Source organism: Leptinotarsa decemlineata, unplaced genomic scaffold (genome assembly GCF_025532065.1).
Source record: "Leptinotarsa decemlineata unplaced genomic scaffold, Ldec_3_MD MMD2_tig00078422_RagTag_RagTag, whole genome shotgun sequence".
Lineage (NCBI taxonomy): Eukaryota > Metazoa > Arthropoda > Insecta > Coleoptera > Chrysomelidae > Leptinotarsa > Leptinotarsa decemlineata.
Genome location: NW_027412747.1, coordinates 9,060,831 through 9,080,870, shown reverse-complemented (window position 1 = coordinate 9,080,870; position 20,040 = coordinate 9,060,831). Strand labels below are relative to the sequence as shown.

The 20,040-nt window shown below is 34.9% G+C and overlaps 1 protein-coding gene, 1 long non-coding RNA gene and 1 pseudogene across 2 annotated transcripts in view; 1 reads left to right on the top strand and 2 right to left on the bottom strand.

The window, feature by feature from the left end:
* The window catches only part of lobo (coiled-coil domain-containing protein lost boys), a 511,805-nt gene that overhangs the window by 141,586 nt on the left and 350,179 nt on the right, over positions 1-20,040 (bottom strand). The window lies entirely within an intron of this gene.
* Positions 4,804-5,855, bottom strand: LOC141487361 (peripherin-2-like; annotated as a pseudogene).
* LOC141487209 (uncharacterized) lies at positions 15,405-16,235 on the top strand. Its single transcript, XR_012468261.1, has 2 exons — positions 15,405-15,965; positions 16,022-16,235. It is a non-coding gene; the product is annotated as an uncharacterized lncRNA (long non-coding RNA).

Below are 20,040 nucleotides of genomic sequence, written 5' to 3'. Positions count from 1 at the left end.
TCTTTTGGCTGGCTCCTTTGTGCCCTTAATCTTTCACGGCACCGCATGCCACTCACGAAGGCCGATGTGCCATTCTCTGTCACGTTGGATTCTTGTTTTTGGCGAAAACCGAAAATCAAACACTTGTAGGCACACCCCTTCGACCCGCTGTGCTCACAGGACCGGCTCAAGCCAGATGGTAGAGCGCGGATTTCGAACATCATGTATTTTTCTTCGAAATAATATCGAGGTTGTTGATGCTCTCTGGCAACAAGTAGTTTTGGATTTAATGAGTCGAAATTTCAATTTTGAACTCGGAGTTTCGACTTTAAATTCGAAAATTTCGCTTCAAACTTGAAAGTTTGGCTCTAAGCTAAAAACATCAACTTCAAATTCGAAATTTCAACTTGAATAGTTCACCATCATATTCTATTTTTTGTTTGTAACTATTCTTTCCCGTTTGAATGCTCTGGATCTGTATTTGACAGAATTATCGACATTAGTGCTTCATCTATTCGCGGGCAGATGGCGCTATACGTAGCCTCCTTGATATAATTCGAACTCACTTTACATGTATTTTTTCATTTGGCTTACTTGGGCTCGGTAGCTGATTTCCAGGCTCCCTCACCGGAATCGGAAAATATCAATTTTCATTATTTTATACAATATACAGCTGATTGATCTCAAAGTTCAGATAAAATAAATATAGTTTGAAATTACTAAAAAACACGCTTTTATAGGTTAAGAAACTGAAAAATGAAAAATAAATATAGTTTAAAAAACTAAAAAACACGCTTTTAAAGAACATCGAACTAAAAAGTTGAAAATATTTTTTAAATAAGCTTAAAACAGTAACGAACGTTACGTTGTGCCATATTTTTGAATATCAAGCGCATGTCGCTTTTTTCACAAAAATACTAGTATTTTTCGTTCGTTATTGCTTTAAGCTTATTAAAAAAATATTTTTAACTTTTTAGTTCGATGTTCTTTAAAAGCGTATTTTTTAGTTTTTATAACTATATTTATTATTTTGAATATCAAATGATTCTGGTTATACAGTTCTAGTAAATGTCTGTACATATGAGGTAATGTCTACCCCTCACAAACAGTGTGACCAAGATTACAATGGCGGTACAAAATGTGTGCGGCAGCGTAAAAAAACTGATGTTTTTTTCAATGCTAAATGATGCCGAAAACATCAAAAACGTAGCAATGTTGTGAAACGGAAAACTAAAATTGTGGTATTCTTCTAACAAATACTTTAAGAAAACTTTGCAAATGTCTGTCACAAGTTTGTAAATTTGGTGGCTTTGACCTTTATCTGCAGTATTATTGTTTTATGTATCTCGAACAATGAATAAAACTGATTGGATTACAAAGGAGTACAAAATTAAATTGGCAGAATCAGGCAATAAAAATGCTAGTTCCATTTTTATTTAGGTCAGGTAGTTGTTAACGTATGTGGTACATTCTGTTCATTCAATAGACCACTATGTGAACGTTTTCCAACTGTGGTACGATCAATGTTCACTGCCTATAGTCCAACCAGTGTTAGGAATAGTACGATGAAAGGTAAGACCCCGTTAATTCTCAGCTCGTATGAGTTTCCACTACCAAGAGTTGTCGCACGATATATCTAAGAGATACCGCTCGAGCACTATTGTTTCAGAAGAATGCGCGTGTAGTGAAGAGTTAAACTGGAAATGTTGAGCTTATACATGAAATATTGACTTCGATCTTGAATTTCAACTTCCAGTTCGGTCAAATTAGACCAAAATATAAGAGTAAAGTTACCTAAATTCCCACCAAGCTGAAAATCAGTAAGATTGTTTCAAATATGATTAAAAATAAAATTTGAAAGTTCCCCATCTTTCCCCTGTATGAAAAAAAATTGATTCAAGGTGAAAGGTCAAAAAATGGGTTTTTCGCGATTTTCAGCAAAACGATAAGTGTTATTATGAAAATACTTCAGATAAAAATTGTAGATCATGAAATTATTTACAAAAATGTATTAATACTTTTTTTCCTACGAGCCACCGTTTTTGAGATAAAACGATTCAAAAAGTTGTAAAAGTTATGTTAAAATATTTTTCTATCGGTCATTGTAACTTACACTTATGATATAGAATATACATAAGTTATAACTATAAGAATATCAGGTAAAATGAAAAAAGTTCAGTATGTACGTCGACATTTTGGTTTGGTTTGTAATACCAAAGCTGCAGAACAACGTCGTCGAACTTTAGCAACATGTACATCAATTGATATTTAATTTGATGAAAATATGGCAGTTCCAACCAGTTAACAAAAATTTCGTACAAATTCTCACAACAAGTCTCGGTTCATTTCAATGTTGAAAGAAAAAATTTACTGTTGAAAATATATTCGTAAAACAAGTTAATAATGATTTTGATATATTGATAATTGAAACTGCAATAGAGCAATTCAATTTGACATATACAACTATTGTTGTTGGTGAAGATGTAGACTTACTCGTATTAGGTAGGTACTCACTGCTCGAACTCGAACTGAACTGAAAAGCTCAACATCAATCGGAAATATATTCATCAAACAGTTTATCTACTTTTGCAAAGTGTCAAAATCATGTACTATTTTTACACGCAATAACCGACTGTGATACGACATCTGCATTTTACAGGAGGGGTAAAATAACAGTTTTCAAAATGTTTGAAAACCAAAATTTAGTTCAATGTGCTGAAGTTTTTAAAAATAGTAATTCAACTCGACAATAAATTATCACTAACGTCATTCGCTTTTTTCTTTCTATGTACGGAGTTCCTAAAAAAACTACCTGCTTAGATAAGTATAAATATGCATGATTCGTTAAAAATACCAAAAGTAAAAACCAATACAATTGCCTTGTCTTCTTCCAACCTCAGTTGCTGCTCACCAATATCTTTTTCGGGTATATTACCAAGTTCAAGTGTGGCTTTTTTATCAGCTAGATCCTACAGATTGGGGTTGGAAGTTGATGAACAATTCATTAGAACCAGTCCAAATTTTACTCCCACCTGCGCCGGAAAAACTGCTGGACACAATTTTTTGCAACTGCAAAAAGGGTTGCAGTGCTAAATGTGGTTGCAAAAAACCGGACTGTTCTGTTCTCTGGCATGTACACATTGTCAAGGCCGGTCATGCTCTAATATTGAATCACCAACAGTGGAGGATCCGTTTGATTCCAACGAGGCGACATGCGATACGTCGCTATTAACGCAGTTTACATGTACTCAGTATGAATATGAAGAAGAACAAGAAGAAGAACAAGACGAACAAGAACAAGAAGATCAAGAAGAAGAACAAAAAGAGGAATTTGAAAGTTACGACTCGGACGATTAAATTTCACTACTTTTTTCAACTCAAATTACTTTTATCATTTCAGTCTCTGCTAATATCCATTATTTCGCAATATTTTCAAATCAAACAGGATCACAACTGACCCGTGGAATAGGTCTACTAGGTAAACCACGTTAAAAAAAACGCGTTAAGTACACTACCTCATAGGTGGCGTGGAAACGTGTGCATATTATGACGACTACAAGTTTTACAACTTTTTGAATCGTTATATCTCAAAAACAGTGGATCGTAGAAAGAAAGTATTGATACATGTTTTGTAGATAATTTTATGATCTACAATTTTTATAATAAAACGTACCGTTTTGCTGAAAACTCATTTTTTTGACCTTTGACCTTGAATGAACATTTTTCCATGCAGGAGAAAGATGGGGAAATTTCAAATTTTGATTTTAATCATATTTCAAAAAATCTTACTGAAAGCTTGGTGGAAATTTAGGTAGCTTCGAATGTATAAATTGACCGGACTATTCAATACAAAATTTTGACTTCAAACGTTATAATTCGTACTTCAATCACGAAATAATAACTTTAATCTTGAAATTTCAACTTATAACTTGAAATTAAAATTTCAAATTCAAAATTTCGGATTTATAAATATATGAAGAAAAGAGAGATAGCTAGATATATAGATAACGGAAGCGCAGATAGCCCAAGACTTCATCATTTTGACTTCAATCTTGAAAAACTCGAAATGTTACGTTTTGAATAAATTTCGAGTTTCACACATTTGGCTAATTGTTTTATAGTATTCTTATTTTTTTCCACATCTTTTTTCAACAAAAAGTTGACCACTAATTATTTTCGAAAAAACTGTTATAGCAACATCTATATTTTCTAACAATTCGAACAGAATTGATCTTTACAAACTTTATTTTCAAAAATATCACATGTTTCACTATCAAAGTAGTTTTTCGTAGTGAAAACATACTGATTCTACTATATTATACTGTTATTCGCTACAAAAAAGCTACTGTGGTAGCGAATCATGTGATACTTTTAAGAATAAAGTTTGTGAGGATCAAATCGTTATATAGGTGTAGTTCGTGAAATCACTATGGATCTTCATCAAGTAACGGCCAAGTCGATCAGAATAAAAATTTATATTTTTGGTAATAGATACGGTCTATTTTTAGATTTGAAATTAAAATTGAATGTTAAATAAATATTCCAATTCAAAAATACTTCAGCTCATTTTGGACATTCAAAATTGAGCTCCTACTAAACATTATCAAATACAAATATTTGCTGTATCCTAATTAATTGTAAACAACTGGATAGTTTTAAGGGTTTAAATAAAGGGACTAAAAGTAATTACAAGCCCAAATTGAATAACTTCTTGATTGTTCAAATAAAAGGACTAAAAGTAATTATTCTTAAAAAATAATATACAATATATAAATTCATATCCATAGTTTTCTCATTTTTCCACAGATTAGGGCCACTATTGTATTATCTACTTTTTCTATGTGATGTATCCTGTTTTAGCATCTTCATTTTTCCATTTTTCAATAGTTCATTACTCTTTTTTGTCTCTTTAATTCCTTTTGAAGGAAACTGTCTCTTAGTTAATACTTCATCTCTTTTTTCAATTTTCAGTCGTCGAGTTGGAACTTTCCTTTCAAATTCTTTGATTGTTATCACAGTGTTGTTCAGTTCTTCAAAACCATCTTCTTTGGCGACGTTTTCAGAACCTTCTACGAAGTTTTCGATCTTTTCGTGCTCTTCAGCAGGCGGATATGCTTCCATAATTTCCAGAAGAGTTTTTCCGCCAGCATAGCCACAATCTCCTCTTCCAAATATTCATCCAGGAGCCTTTTCTTTGGGATCTTCCAGTAAAATTGCATTCCTCGTCGATGTATAAAGTATTCTTGAGATGATGAAAATAACCAAGTGGGATATAAACACCATTGAACTGAGAAAAATGAGTACATTTGTCACTGATCCAATGGGTTTTTTCAAATTATCCAAACACCCTTTAGTGTTTATGGAGTTCACGACAATGGTGGGCTCATCCACCCATATATGGGTATATTATGCTTGCTGAATGGGATCGTAGAGCCACTGCATGGGAAAATCTACTTTACAGCAACTCCACGGAGTAACAGGCAAGGTAAGGATATTCCCGTCTCCTTTAAATTGTTTCACGGTCTCTGACTTGACATCCACATGATATTTCGTTAGCCACTTCATCTCGTGCCAGTCTTCTTAGGAATCTACACCGCAGCATTCGTTTTTGTACTGAAGTGTATCGATTGTTTCTTTCCATATATTTTCGCGAAGATATTGGCTCATGCCTGTCACAGTGGATTGTTTTATGGAGCGAGATAGTTGTTTGTTCATTTTTCTCGCGAAATGAGATACAATTAGCAAATTGAGGACGGTGTTTGTTCCTAAACATGACCAGAGAAGAAACAAATTACTTGTGCTCTTCTTGTGGGCCTGTCTGAAACACTTTTCGCAAATTTTTATTCCCACTATTCAGTGATCTCTGCGAATATATAATTATAAAGATGAACCTATCATTCCACATCCTAGGATTATTTGAAGGATGTTCATTGCCAAGAAGAGGAGACACAAGTTTCTTCTTTGCTTGTGTGACACAATGAACATTCCCACAGATATTTTAATTTTTCTCTTAAAAACGTTTGTGAAAGGTAAATTTTTGGTACATTGTCAATGTGACGAATACAAAAATAATTACAAGCCTGATTGCATACACTGTTATTGGATTCCACAGATTAGTAACCTAACCTATAACCTTTATTATTCTTAATAATTTCTTTTCTCTTTGATTGAAATTCTAAGCTCTTAGGTATAAATTATAAATGGGAGAAAAACTGATTTTTGATTCCTTTCTTTTTTTCTTATAGAGATACATTCATTGTGATTTTCGAATAGAAAAACTATGTAGCTATATATGTGTGTGTATGTATTCGTATACATTATATTCATATGTATAGATAAAACAAATTTTAGTTATATCAATTTATTACATAAGTTTTCGGTATATAAATACATTTAGAGATCATAACATGGAATACTAGATAAATGAAATCCTACGCACAATCTATAATTTTTGTTGGTAACTAGTTTATTTTACACCATATTGTATGTAACTTTTGAGATATGCATTTGTATACTTTTTCAGTGTAAATAAACGTTAATATCATTTTTACCAATCTAGTCTTCGAAGAATAGAACTTAAGTGGGATTCTTTGAAAAATATTTTTTGTAGAGGACTCAAAATTTCTTATTGTTTTTAGGGTATAAATTATTCCACGATCTGACAAGTAAACAAAGCTATATCAATAGGGAATCTGCTGGAGTGTACCGATGGTCAAACTGAAAAGTACACCCTGAAAAGTTACTGTGTTATATGAATCACTGAAGAGTCCAATAAATCCAGTCATTTTAGGTTTTATAAACCTCAATATACAGAAAAATTCCTACTGAGCTGAATTTTGGTATACACCTTCATTATGGCTTTTAATGAAGATGTGAAAAATCGACATTGATATCGTGCCGGCTAAAAAAGTTATAAGGTCAAAAGTTCACGAAAATCAGTTTTTCGCGAATATCTCACGACCTATGGCTCGGAGGTCAATAAGTGTCAAATAAAACTTATTTTTCAAACGATTATCTACAAAAAATGCTTTTTGTATTATTCTGTAAAGTCAACCGTTTTCGGACTAGAGCGCTAAGGGTATTCTATACCTATACCGTCAACTCTATGGCTTTTTATCAATTCCAGTAAAAATATCAAAGCGATGGAACAACTAAGACGAACCGCAGCCGTTTCTACATTTTGTGAAGTGCACTTCGATGAATCGATGGAAGTTCCTATCAGTCACGAAAAATTTGTATCTATTCGATTTAACAAAAAAAAAATTTGAAGTGCTTATTGAGAATTTCGAAAAAGTTGGTATTTCTACAAGACAATCACGTGATGCAGTCAACACCCGCATTTTAAAGTACTTGGAAGTGAACGGCCAGCGATTCGAACATATTTTGAAATATTCCACATGATTGTTTTACTTTTTTATAATTATTCATATCAATATTTCCAATTTCAAGTTTCTTGGTGCTTTTTTAAAGTTTATCCAAACATATTGAAATTGTTCTGAATTCGTTTAAATTTCTTGAGGTTCATTGGCGGTAGATTCGGATACATTTCATTGAACTTTCTACATGTTCTGCTGATAATTTTGTCATACTGTCCAAAAATAATAAACAAATTCATAAGAACTTCCTTCGAATAGTTTTGTTCCACCGTTTTGAAGGTATTTGCAACTTCTGAAGTGACGAAAATGTCGATATTATTAGGAGAATGTCACAAGGCTACTGTCAAATAGCCTGCTTACCAAATACCGAATGGAAATACCATTCTGAAGGGACATTTTCATAAATAAATGTTCATAAGTCCGAAACTTGACTAGTTAGGTATAGGTATGATGTACATAGAAAGAAAGCAAATTTCAGCAGCTTTCCGAATTTTCAATAATATACAGGGTGTTCTATTTAAAATAATCAAATTTCAGCAACTTTTTCAAGCAAACGAAAAAACTGTATTTTTTTACCACCCTGTATTGAAGTAACGGAGATTAGGCTGACGTGTGGGAAGTGTCCAAGTATCACCTAACTCCAAACCAAATTTCGATATCATAGTACTTCTTAACTAAAAGATATCGGCATTTTTAGAAGTCATGATTTTCGAAGAAAAAAATTGAAATTAATTTTTATTTCGAAAAAGGTAACAGATAGGTATAGGGAAATATCAAGAAAAGTTGTCGGGCAATTGTTGGAGATTCCAAAAATAATATTATATACAGAGTGTTCCATTTGAAAAATCAAAGTTGCTACTGCTTTCTAATAGAAGCGGCAACACCGCATTGTCGAAAATATTTTAGTTGGCTAGAGAATGTCCGAATATGCCCTCCATTAAATTTTCAAAGTGATCCGTTGTCTGGTTCACCAGAAACGTTTAATGTGCCATCCACCGTGAATCAGCCTGTATATATATATATATATATATATATATATATATATATATATATATATATATATATATATATATAGACATATCCTAGCAGCACGCATACAAATACTTGATCAACCTACATCCTTTTTTTTTAAACCAGAGAAAAACAATGTTGAAACAAAAATATACTCGACTGAGAGTCTCAACAAGTATCCACACTGCAAGAAAAATATTCTGTTTCCACATGCTATGACCGGATGTGACAACACCTCAACACTTTTAGGGAAAGGAAAAATTAAAGTCATTAAGATGTTTGAAAAAAAGACCCGATTCACAAAATTCTGCAGCTGTGAAATTTCAATTATTACCACCCACTTTTTCAGCAGCTCAACAGCATATTTATCGAGTCTATCATCAAATACAAACCTGGCTAGGAAAAGAAATTGATCCAGAACAGTGGGGTTGGGAGTTGAAAAATAATATATTACAACCAATAACAACTTTATTGTCACTAGCACCCGATGATCTACTGAACACAATCTTTTGTAATTGTACAAAAGGTTGTGACGGCAAATGTGGATGTAAAAAAATTGAATTGAGATGTTCTGAAGCTTGTGGACATTGCCGTGGTCAGTTATGCTTAAACGCAGAGTCCACTAGTGAAGAAAATAAGAAGATGTTGATTTAAATACAGCAATAACATAAGTCCACTCGATGTTTTGTCAGCAACTTTTGATGAAGTTTTTCCCTATTTTTCAATGTACAAATAAAAAATTATTGTGCATGAAATAAAAAAAACCTTTTATTACAGTTCATGGATTATGCCTACGGGGGAAACCATGTGAAAAAAACGCGCTTTTCATTCTACCTCAAAGGTGGTGCGGAAACGAGTGCATCATCATAATGTAGTCGCTTTCTCAGCGCTCTAGTCCAAAAACGGTTGACTTCACAGAAAAATGCAAGAGACATTTTTTGTAGACAATAGCATGAGAAATAATTTTGATAATGACCTTTATTGACCTCCGAGCTATAGGTCGCGAGATATTCACGAAAAACTGATTTTCGTGATCTTTTGACCCATATAAATTTTTTAGCCGGCACGATATTAATGTCGATTTTTCACATCTTCATCAAAACGCCATAATGAAGATGTATACCAAAATTCAGCTCAGTAGGAAATTTTTCGCAGATAAAACCTTAAATGACTGGAATAAATTAGTCAGTAACTTGTATTCATAAATTTTGCCCACACAAGTCGATTGAAAAAATAAATTTCTAGACTTAGCTTTTTCAGTGGTCGACGTTTCCGAAAACAATCTTTTTCCATTTTCAAAATCTAAAATTCACGTGAGATCTTTCGCCTTAATTGTGAATGGGTGTATTTTTTTTATATACGGGGTGAACTTTTCAGTTTGCCTTTCATTACACTTCAGCAAATTCTCTATTGAATTAGCTTTGTTTTCTTTTCAGACTGTGGAAGGTTATATATCCAAAAAAATAGTAAAAAATTCAGTGGGATGTTAATGCAATTCAGACACCAAATATTTTTTGTGGGAAAAAGTAGTTGAAAACCAAAACAACGGGTCTTCCGATTTTTATCGTAAAATTCCGGGTTATGTGAAAAAATAGTTCATATGAAAAGTTGCAGGTTTCATTATTTTTGTCACTCCCAACTATTGTAGGTTTCTCTCTTGAAATTTACCCTTTTTCATCCCCCATAACTTGGAGCAACTATAATTAATCATTTCTGTGATTTACTCCCTTTTCAAACAATGTTCATTTTTTTATCAGTTTTTATGTCTAGTATTTTATTCAGATTGTTTTTTCACCTCACACCGGTCCTGTACTTTCAACCCGCCGTGTTTGCCTCATACATTGCGATGTCGAGAGACATCGAAACTATTAGAAAGCGTAGAACTCACTTTGACGGCATTAAAATACGGGGGCGTCGTAACTATCTGGAAAAATTAATTCTCCTACTTAGAAATAATTGAAAATGCTGGTTTGAGCTCAGACCCAGAGGTACTTTTGAATGGAGGACTTATTTTCTCGTAATCTTTGCAAATTATACAATGATGCACCGTCTACAGGTAGAGGATTAATAATATGATGGCAATATTCCAGAGATTTCCTTAATAACCTTCACAAATCTATTGAAATAAAGAGAATTTATACATGAAAATATGTATTTACTGAATTGCTATTTTATACTCTCCCGAAAAGCAATTAATTAGCGAAAGATGGTAGAGGGCAATACCCCTATTGAATTGTTTTGCGTAGGATTATAGTATATTTGTTCTGATTTGCTAGTTCACAGAAATCTAGAACTATTAGATTTCCACTGCTGATAAAATTTCATTCGGCTGATTTTTTTATTATAAGCATGTTGAGCTACAATAATAATAAATAAGTAATATTGGTGATCAGATGAAAGGAAGTTTACTTTTATAACAAGATTCATTCCAATATTTCGATTAAATTTATTATTAACTTCAAGGAAAAACTACAGATAGTCTATATGATAATAGTAAAATTTTTGAAATTTACAAAAATTACCATACTTACTATTGGTGAGGATGGCCGTGTCAAAAAGGATGTGAAATTTATAAAAATATTACATGTCAATATAATCAAAACAAAAAGTCACTACATTAAAAAAAACTAAAATCCTTATTAAGCCACAAGGATTATTTATATTTTCTTAATGAAACATTCGAATTTGTTTTAAAATATAATTTACCAGTAGAAGAAACTGTGAATCAAAAAGGGAATGAGACAGGAAACATGACAATGACATCTGTCATGGAATTCAGTTAGTGAATATGTTTGTCATGTTGAAAGTATGGAAATATGGAACAGTTCTGGTGCAAGTGTGATGAGAGACATCTGCTGTTGATGAATGCATAATAATGAGAAGACCAAAATGTCAGATGTATCAAACTTTAAATTTAATTGATAGAAATACACAATTATCAGTTCTGTGAAGAGAAACTTATTATTTTCTTAAGTAAAATATTTAGTGGTGAATGATAATCAGATCTGAAAGTAATACACCATAGAAGGGCAAAATTTTATTATTAATTATTGAAAATGTACAGAAGTAAAAGTTGTTAATTTATTCTAGTGGAGTTTCAGAAGTATTTTCACTTTGAAATTTGTCTATATTTTTATAAATGTCAAGCAAAAAGGCATAGATTTCACTGAATTGGTTGATATCTGACCTTCTATTAAGGCAGTTTCCTGAATGTAAAATAAATAACATCTCCAGAAACAATCTTTGAAATTCGTCTTTTCAATTGTTAAAATTTGTGTTGAATTGTAGCCCCATTATATGACCTGCTTCGGCTCTACCGAACTCTAACAACCTGATTCGGTCACCAGCGGGGCAGGCACAAAGTATATGCTCTGATGTTTAATCATTTTCCAAACAGAGGCGACACACACTGTCTTCCGACAGTCCAAGTCTCTGCATATGATGATTCGAATGATAGTGACCTGTAAGAAGGCCTATTAGACATCGTAGTTCATGCCTACTGTAGTCCAAAATCTGTTTGGTATCAAGCTTCGAAGGGTGAATAAACGCCTTGGAGTGAGCCAATCCTGGAAAATTCTGCTAGAAGTCCATGAATATTCTTGCCATCCATGTGTTCAAAGTTTGTTTGGCAAAGCCTAAAGCGATGCCAATGATAGGTTCTGGTCCGATGAAGCTGCTTGCAGCACCCTCCTTTGTAAGGGAGTCAGCAGCTTCGTTATCTTCCAGGCCAGTATGGCCAGACATCCAGACCAGAGACAATTTGTTAAGTCTTCCTATCGAGGAGAGTCGTTTTTGGCAATTTGCTACCAATTTAGACGTTGCTTGGTAGGAGTCAAGAGCTACCAACGCCGCTTGACTGTCCGATAATATTTTTAATGACTTGTGTGTGAGGTTGGATTTATCCAATCTCTCCGCATACAATTCAATAGCGTAAATTTTCGTTCGAAATACAGTCGCATAAGTTCCTAGGCAGATAGATATCTCTGTCCTGGGTCTGCGACTAAAAACACCTGTACCAGAACCGGAAGGTGTTTTTGATCCATCTGTGAACCAACAACTATCTGCTCTTAATATTTCCTTCTCGTGGAGAATCCAGTCCTCTCTACTCGGGAATAGTACTTTATAAGGCAGTTCGTAATTGACAGTTGGAGGCATAAAGTCAGAGGTCATTTCCATAATGCTGTGACTTCCAATGTCAACCAACAGTCTGTTGCACTCTGCATTAAATTGATTTGTGTAATTGGCAATATGCACAAGTCGATATGCAGTCCATCTAGCCTCTCACTCCAGAAAAATGTGGAGAGGAGATAGATCTAGAAGGGTCTCTATGGGCGCTGATGGTGTGGTACTGATGGCACCACTGATAGCCAGACAAACCTGTCTCTGTAAGTCAGAGAGCTTCGCTTGGGCCGTTTAATGTAAAGTCTTTGGCCACCAGGCAATTGCACCATAAGTGATCATTGGTCTAACAATCATCACATAAATCCAGTGGATTTATGTGAACCCCAAGTTTTACCACAAATGTTACGACATGTCTATAAAGACAGTCTGGCTTTGTGTAAAACTTTTTCCAAGTGAGCGTTCCAGGTGAGTCTTTTATCAAGGATAATGCCAAGATATTTCACCTCCGTTTCAAATGGAATGACCTCACCATTGAGGGAAAGTGACGTTAGATCATCCAATTTTCTCCTCTTGGTGAAGGGGATTAACACAGTTTTGCTGGGGTTGACAGACATCTGCTCCCTCAGGCACCAACTGTGAACAACGTCCAACGCGCTTTGGAAGATATTACAAGTTACCCTTCCCGACGTGGACCTTGCCAGGATGACAAGGTCATCTGCATAAGCTTGCAGATCCACTTTTCTTCTGTCGAGGGCATCAAGCAGACTATTCATCAGGAACGACCAGCCCCTGGTGACCCTGAACCTAATGGCCTCGCCTTGAAGAGTCGTAGTTGCAGTTCTGTTTACTAGCATGGCATAGATCCAGCCAGTTATGTTCGATTCTATACTCTTCCTGGCCAAAGACAATCCTATAGATTTTGGAAGTGCATTGTCAAATGCTCCTCCAATATCAAGAAATACAGCAACCGCAATCTTCTTGTTGTCAAGGAATTGAGAGACTTTCTCAACTAGGTTGTTTAATGCTAAATCTGTCGATTCGCCGGTTTAATAAGCATACTGGTGGTTATTTAGGGGAGTTGCATACCTCCGACCCGCTTTAGGTATATATACCACCCTTGCTACCAACCAACTGGGTGGTATATAGTTCCACGCCAGACTAGCTCTATACAATTTTGTGAAAGTCCGTTTTGAAGAAGAGCTGGAAATATACCATCCTCTCCAGGAGATTTGAAGGGCTGAAAAGACTTGATAGTCCATTCAACTGCCGGTGCTGTGATAACCTTCTTTGCGACGTCCCAATCGTTCTTTCTTTGGCGTTTAGCCCCCTCGAAGATGGGAGGTCTGTTGTTATCAAGAGTCAGATTTCCAGGAAAGTGGTTTTCTATCAAAAGCTCCAGTGTTGCCTTTCTGATTTGCTTGTTGTATATCGTTAGAGTAGTTTTATAAAGCTTCCAGTTACCTGACTCTTTAGGCTTTTGTTCCACCAAGAAGAGTTGTGGTTATCTCTTTTAACCCTCAGTGGACAGGTCTCATGATAGGATGAGGTCACTGCTTCGCGAAATTTTTAGACCCACTCACGAGTCACGATATTCTACTATTGGTCTGAGACCTGTTTCAATATTGAACAGAATATATCTATGGTCTTAACAAGAAGGTTCAGGAGGTATAGGAGTTTGATCTTTAAGTGTTAATGACAATATAATAATAGTGAAAATGGTTCTGAAAGCTAGTTTTACATTTGAATTTTTGGAAATTCTGCATAACTTAGGTGTCACATCATTGATGTAAGGTAAAGAAAGAGAACAAAATATGATCTTGAGGTGGATTGGTACCATTTTTATTATTATTAGACTGAACAGGAGTTTGTTCCAACTGGTTATTATTGAATATTGAGTTTTTTTTTAAGAAATGAAGGCTCGGAAATCTATGCTACTTTTTATCTGTTTGACCAAATTGATTTCGTCAACTTTTTGTGATATACCAGTATTTAAGGAACCTATCAGAACTGACAGGTTTACGATATCAATCAATGAGAATAATATTTACCGGTGTTCTGATGAACTCAGTGTCGAGGAAAGGAACCCATTGTTCATCGTTTTCCGGTTCGATAATTGGGTCATACCTGTTGAAAATATTCACAATCTCAGATATTCCACCTTTAGGGAGAGAAATGATATATGAATGATACATATTTCTTTATGAAAAAGAGAAAGGGAAATACCTTTAAGACCATATATGGCGGGTCATCCATGACATATGCAGCCAAAATTGCGCTAATCTTTGCTCCCATTGGAGTACCATAAGTTTTTTCATATATTTTATTATTGAAAGAGAGGTATATATTGTTGAGAAGGAAAGTTTTATGAATATTACGAAATTGACATTAACGTCCCCATATTTTGAGATGGGCATCTAAATAGACGTTGCTGAAAAAAGATACAACATCTAAGTTAGCAATTACAAATTAATCAGGTAGTTTGATATGATGGAATTTAGAGAAAACATCAAAATATAGATTGTCGAGTTCATAAGCTTCAGTTGAAATTTCTGTAAAGAAGAGACAGGTTTCTCTGCGGAAGAAACAATTGAGGCAATTATAGGTCTCAGAGAGAGGATGCTTGATGTACCTTTGGCAAAGTGTAAAATTTTTACATATTTTACAGTCTTATTGACTTCAAATAATTTTTTCATTTAATCATTACAGTTTCTCTGAACTTTAAATGTAGGATATTAAAATTGTATTCTTATTACACAGGTTATTCTAATGTTTCAATGAAATTTATTTTCATCTTCAAGGAAAAGCTACAAAAAGTTATATGATATAATGGTAATTTTATTTAAAAAAATGGTGACATGCTCTGGGGGTGCGATAGGAACAGATAGATCAAATGTGAATATGTCAAAATGTGTCCCCCTGTATACCATGGTGGACGTGTTTTTTTATTTTTCCTGCAAATCATTGTACCAAAAGTTATTCAGGGTGGCTCGTTTTAAATGGAATGCACTGTATATGGCAACTGTTCATAGACAGCTTATGAAATCTAATATATAAAAATGGATGTTTGTTGGTTGGTTGGTAAGTGATAAACTTCTACATCGCTCAACCGATCGTGATGAAACTTGACATGTATAAGTAATTTTTCATAGAGAAGTTTTTTAGGCCATCAATTTTTCTGTAACTTGCCACTAGATGGCGCTGTAGAACAATTTTTTGAAAGCACTGTTCTATAACGCTGCGCACGCCTAAGTTCGTTGATTCTGATTCTGTCAAAACATTGGAACAGCAGCGATACAGCAACATAGTACTAATTAGTAGTACAACTACCAAATTCCACACGGGCGAAGCCGCGGGCAACAACTAGTTTATTATGAGAACTTTAACCACACCGTCCATCGTCTAACACACACTAAACACTTCTGTCGGGTTGATTCGGAAAAGTATAGCCTTATTTTCCTGAAAGTGACGAATATACGAGTAAGTGAAAAAATATGTATCGATTGCTCTGTTCGATTCAAAACCTTTTATTGCAGTATAAACATTTGCTGACGGGGAAAAGAGAAAAGATAAATCAAGAATCTGATGGCAAAACATGTGCCGGTCATTAAATTGAATCAGTAAGGTCGAAGGTCCGATAGCCGACGGCCTTTGTTTTTTTAGGGAGTCATGTTGACCGTGTTTGACAATCGTTTTGAAAATAATAAAAGTGGAATTATTATTTGTTTGACAATATAAATATTTTTCTTAGGTTTGATGATTCCTCTGAACTATTTTATTTCTCAGTAGGAAAACATTATTTTTGGATAAAAGTATACAAGGGATACATGTTCTTTACTTCATGGAAAGATTTTACAATGTAAGAAATCGATAAAATGCATTGTAATACAAAATTTGAACAAAAGTCATTTTTTGTGAAGGAAACGAAAATTTGAACAAAAATTATTTTTTGTTAAGGAAACGAGTTTTTATCGACTTTTTTGGGGATTTTCATCCTCTACAATCTGAAAAAAATAAAATTTGTATTTGGAGAAACAGGTCTTAGACCAGTAATGGAATATCGTGACTCAAAATCTATTGATTGGAGTGGTTATAAAAACTCCCTCCAATTGCATTTGAAAGACGGATTCATTTCTATTCACAGTTGTGATGGTATGGATACAGTAGCTGAGCAATTTTGCGAAGCACTGATCTTATCCTATCATGAGAACTGTCCACTGAGAATTAAAAGAGTTAACCATAACTATTCTTGGTGGATCAAAGCCTTGCAAAACAAGAAAAGAAGTTCGACGATTATTCAATCGAGCTAAAGACTCAGGTAACTGAGAACTTTATGAAACTACTCTAACGACATACAACAAGTAAATTAGAAAGACAAAACGGGAGTCTTGGAGGAAATTCTGTGAGAGTATCTTTGGTTTACCCCGCAGTACAAGAGTTCACAAAATTCTCTCTAGAGAGCCGAGTGCCCAAATTAGGTCGCTGAAACAACCCGATGGAAGTCTGGCGTGGAACTATATACCACCAAGTTGTTTGACAGCAAGGGTGGTATATATACCTATACTGGACGGACACATCAGAATGGTGAGGTCATTCCATTTGGAACGGAGGTAAAATATCTTGGCATTGTCTTTGATAAAAAACTCACTTGGAACGCTGACTTGGAAAAAGTTTTGCACAAAGCCAGACTGACCCTACGGACATGAAGAAGGATTTGTGGTAAAACTTGGGGTTTAGGTCCTAAACAAATCCATTGGGTTTATGTGATAATTGCCAGGTCACTTATGGAATAATTGCCTGGTGGCCGAAGGCTTTACAGAAAACTCTCTGGCTTACAGATACAGGCCTGTCTGGCCATCTGTGGTGCCATCAGTCCCACACCGTCAGCGGCCATGGAGATCTTTCTAGATCTACCTCCTCTCCACATTTTTCTGTAGAAAGATAGGCTAGATGGACTACGTATAGACTTGTGCACATCGTCAATTGCACAAATCAATCTAATGCAGTACACAATAACTGCTGGTTGACACTGGAAGTCACAGCATTCTGTGAATGACCACTGACATTATGCCTCCAACTGTCAACTACGAACTGCCTTATACAGTACTGTTCCCGAGTAGAGAGGACTGGACTCTCCGGGATAAGGAAATATTAAGAGCAGATAGTTCTTGGTTCATAAATGTATCGATACCACTTAATGGTTTTGGTGCAGGTGTTTTCAGTCGCAATATCAGGACGGAGTTATTAACCTGCCTATGGACCTATGCGACTGTATTTTAAGCGAAATTCAATGCTATTGAACCGTGTGTAGATAGATTTGTAGAATTCAACCTCATACACAAGTCAATAAATATATTTATATTTATAATATAAAGACTTAATAAATTGTATCTGGTCTGGGTTCCTAGAAGGCAATGAGGCCGCTGACTCCCTTGCAAAAGAGGGTGCTGCAAGCGGCTCCATCCGACCAAAACCTATCATTGGCATCGCTTTAGGCTTTGCCAAACACACATTGAACACCTGGATGGAAAAAAGATTTATGGACTTCTGATAAAATCTTCCAGGATTGTATAGTTGCATATAAATGTAATATATGTTCGTAGATTGATGTGACGTTGAGGACCAGTCTAGTCGTACCAGTACTCCGTGTGGAACGAAACCCTAGATATGAACCCTTTTCATTTCTCCGGTGACGGTTACCATTACTGGGTTTTCCTGCCAATTCATTCGATGGCACCGCAGGATGATCGCTATTTAGGCTTACATTACTAATGCCTTGATGGGGTAGCTGAGAAACTCACCTAAAACCTCGCTCTGGCCATTCAGTGCGGCCAAAATAACACGATCACATCCTCAGCCACCTTACCAAGGCATGAGCAATGTAAGCCAACATAGGGATCATCCTGCGGTGATTATATCTAAGGTTTCGTTCCACACGGAGTACTGGTCCTCAACGCCACACCAACTCTTACAAACACATTCAACGGAGTTGCACATGCTGTGGAATAGCCACATGCAATTGTGGCCCACAGCGGGCAGGAATATGAATTCCTGCCAACTGTAGTCTCAACGAGCGTTATCGTGAAGAACATCCTGGTCATCTTTTTCTCAGCATGAGGAGTAATAGGCAAATGTGGTGAAGAGGATCAATGAAAATCTTTCAGCTCACATGTCGGCGCCCTGACGGGTCTATTCGAGTACATCGAAGAGACGAAACGTGTTGCTTTCCGATCACTGCGTATATGATAGACGATTCCGCACTCTATCTATCTACCGAGAAAATTAAAAGGGTTCTTGTCTATGGTTTCGTTCCACACAGAGAACTGGTTCGACTTGACTGGTCCTCAATACCACACATTCAACGGAGTTGCAGATACTGTGGGTCACATGCAATTGTGACCCATGTGTCTTACAGAAAGAATAATAGTTGAAGTAAATTTATTAGAAACAAAACTTCAGTGTTGGTTAGATCAGCAGTATATATGATGAATTGTGGCTCTTGCTCAAAACTTTATATTGACCAAACAGGTAGAACTTTTTTCCATAGAATGAAAGGACTTAAAAGCAGTTTCTTCGATGGAAAGACCAATTTCATATTTGCAAATCATCTTTTAGCAGATGAACATGGGTGCAATCATAAATATGACGAGTTACATTTAGAAGAGGAAAGTTTGAAACTCAATGTTTTAGGATGTTTGAAACTAAAAAGCTTCAAGAATTCGGGTGATTCAGAATTAAAGGACTCTCCGTCACTGAATATTTTTTTAAACTAGTACATAAGCTCACGTCATTTCATTCTGTGCAAACTCAGGTACACATTTAACATTAATTGGCTAGGTAAAACTCAGGCACTTGAAATTCAGATACTTTGAATTGTTTAAATATATTTAAAGAATAGATTTAGTCAGTAAAGACATGCCTGAGGAAGTCGTTGTATGGCAAAACACGTGTTGCGTTTTTGTAAAACTGTATAGTGAAAATCTCACAATGAAGTGTTTTTATATGGAAGTTTCTAGATACAAACTGAAAAAACTGAAAAACTTTTTTCGAAACAACTATTTTCACATGAACATAGACATACACGAAAGAAAAGGTCCTAACAAGACAACCACTTTCATATGTATATTGAATTACACGATAATCATTTCTTTCTATACAGTTTGTACAAACGGAATGGGAAAAAGTTATTTTCTTTTTATCATTCTGGTATCAGAATTGTAGCAAAACGCAACTAATGAGTAAGCTTCTTGTTCGTTCAAATCATCAGCAAGTCAAGAAAACATATCAATGTGGTAAATAATCATAAACATGAAAATTTTATATCATAGTTACCATAAGAGATAGAAAAAGTATGTGAAGTTGATATCAATTCATTATTTATAACAAAATTCTAGTTCGTTTTCAGAATAACTGAAACAATTTTTGAATCACAGTTTATATCTAGTTCAAGATGTTGACCAAACTCGTTGAACATTTTTTGTCAAATATCCGAACGCTCTGGGAACCCAATTGTTCCGGGTAAATATCCGAACTTCCTCCCTTATTGACTGACCTA